The following is a 2,926-nucleotide window of genomic DNA, read 5'->3' as shown; positions in this document are numbered from 1 at the left end:
GCCCTATCCACATCGACAGGACCGCAGTAGAGAAGGTAAAAAGCTTCAAGTTCCTTGGTGTACACATCACTGACAATCTGAAATGGTCCACCCACACAGACAGTGTGGTGAAGAAGGCGCAACAGCGCCTTTTTGGGAGGGCGACCTGCATCCAACAGAAACTCTTGTTTGCGTTGCAAAACTTCTTCAGAGTAAACAGTTTCTGTTGCAAAGTTTTGCAACAGATTAAATGTTTTGCAACAGAATCTGACTAATGAACACACCCCTGGTGGTTTAATAGGCTACATCTCACATATTGTTTGCCAATTAAGGTCCCCTAGGAAACATGGACCAAAACTATGGTTCTTACACTCTCACATGTATTGACACTTGTATCTCTGTAGTTTGGATCTATTTTTACAAGTATCATAAATTAAGTATATTTTTAGTTCAAGAAACATGTATCCTGTCCTCTCCAGAGATGGAAGAGGAAGCGAAACATTCCATTCTCTTATTTTTTCTGTTTCAATGGAAGTCAATTAACTAAGTCAACCAGACCAGGCTGCTGTCACATCTGTGTCAATGGGAGAACCACCACCTTAATTAGACAGGAACTGATCATTTTTTCCATGAATGGCATGAAGCGAGATGGTGGTTGGAAGAGCGCGCTTGTTTGAAATGGAAAAGCGTTGCGGTAGCTTTTGATGAAGAACAACATCAAGACGAAGCAGCTGCTTTATTAGTGGGATGCACTGTTGAGCGCTACATCTCGAGGGGTTTGTGCTGATTGTACGGAGATTGTGACAGCCAGTTAAATGGCGTCTCTTGAGAAGGCAAGAACAAGATGTATGTCAGGAGAAGTGCAGTATTATCATAAGGAGACGTATACTTGGAATACAGAGGAGGAGGTGAATGAGGTCAAAGTATTGGAGATGGTAGGCTTGGTGAAGTTCTCAGAGCATGAGGCTTGCACTGAGGGTCAGGATAAAGATGAGTCTGTGACAGTAGAAGTGAAGTTTTTGGAAAAGTGGACCCTTGCCTTTTGGCTAATCCATTTGTGGTTTCAGGGTGGGTGAAAACAGAGTTGGGTGCTGTGGAATCGGTGAAGGTAACCAGAAGTGGTCTTGTGATAATTGTTTGTGTTTCTGCTGGTCAGAGGGAGAGGCGTTCCACATTAAACGAATGGGGGCAAGAAATGTGAATTGTTTTGCTCTCAAGAAAAGGGTGCCATTGAAAGGAGTGATTACCGGGGTAACAGTAAATGTAAAAGTTGACCAACTGAAGGGGACGATTCCCAGTGTTTGTGATGCTCGTCATTTGGTGCAACAGACAGGGTGGCGTGAGTGGGGAAACAGAAGAGTCATTGTCTGTTCTTATGAGTTTTGATGTTGAGACTTTGCCCGACAAAGTGATGCTAGGATATATAATTTATTCAGCTTTTGTGCCGAATAAATTATGTTGTTACAGTTGTCAAGCTTCTGGGCATGTGGCGGCAGTGTGTAGGAGGGAGGTTCCTAGGACCATGCCTCAGGACAACCTGGCATGATGACTCCTTGATGATGACTCCCAGTCCACCTGGCCATGCTGCTGCTCCAGTTTCAACTGTTTTGCCTGCGGCTATGGAACCCTGGCCTGTTCACCGGACGTGCTACCTGTCCCAGACCTGCTGTTTTCAACTCTCTAGAGACAGCAGGAGCGGTAGAGATACTCTTAATGATCGGCTATGAAAAGCCAACTGACATTTACTCCTGAGGTGCTGACTTGTTGCACCCTCGACAACTACTGTGATTATTATTATTTGACCATGCTGGTCATTTATGAACATTTGAACATCTTGGCCATGTTCTGTTATAATCTCCACCAGGCACAGCCAGAAGAGGACTGGCCACCCCTCATAGCCTGGTTCCTCTCTAGGTTTCTTCCTAGGTTTTGGCCTTTCTAGGGAGTTTTTCCTAGCCACCGTGCTTCTACACCTGCATTGCTTGCTCTTTGGGTTTTTAGGCTGGGTTTCTGTACATCACTTTGAGATATCAGCTGATGTAAGAAGGGCAATATAAATACATTTGATTTGATTTTATCATAGGTGTGAGAAGTGTGCAGAAGGGCATGAGATAAATGAATGTGTAGCATAGGGGAAAGTAGTGGTATGTGTTAATTGTAGGGGTGCCCATGGGGCTGGGGATCAGACATGTCCCGTGTGAGAGAGGCAGGTTGAGATTTCCAGGGTTAGAGTAGTGCAGAAGTTGTCATATGGTGAGGCAGTGAAGAAAGTAGAGGTAGATGGGTAAAGTGGGCAGGATCATTAGAGGAGTGGTGTGAGTAGTAGATCTTTACCAGTACATATGGATTGGCCAACAAGTGATATATGTTTCAGTGAGATTGGATTTTTAGCATTTATAGCAATGGTTATCAACTGTACAGCAGGGATGGAACGTAGGTTGCAGAAAATTGAGGTTGTAGTGGCAGCTGCAGAGAAGTAATTGGGTGTGTTAAGTGGTGGTGTCGCAGCCTTTCAGGTTGTTGGCCTGAGGTAGGACTAAATAGATTTAAATAGGGTAGGGTGGTGTTATTTGTTATAAAAATAAATAAAAATATGAGTGTGGTGTTAGATGGTAGGGTATGTGTTTATTTATTTATTCAAGCAAAGTGTACGGGGTTGTACTCCAGGCTAGTAGGTGGCGGTAATACAACATTTATTGGATTTAAAAAAATACTTTTTAAAAATATTTTTTTAAATTGGTAAACAGCCTCAGTGAATTACCAGTATCTTCATGTATTCACCATCTTTGTCCTCCCTTCTTGTGTCTTCATCAAATAGCTCATTGTTATATCTGTTCCTTCATTCAACGTTGCTAAGGAAATCCTGAGATTGTTGTCAGTGGTTACAGTGGCGCGAACGCCTTGAGCACACCGACAGTGTTTAGGGTTTTGGTACCCCAGAAGTACT

The sequence above is a fragment of the Oncorhynchus mykiss genome, chromosome 32, assembly GCF_013265735.2.
Source record: "Oncorhynchus mykiss isolate Arlee chromosome 32, USDA_OmykA_1.1, whole genome shotgun sequence".
NCBI classification, from domain to species: domain Eukaryota; kingdom Metazoa; phylum Chordata; class Actinopteri; order Salmoniformes; family Salmonidae; genus Oncorhynchus; species Oncorhynchus mykiss.
Note: the sequence above shows the minus strand (reverse complement) of the source record.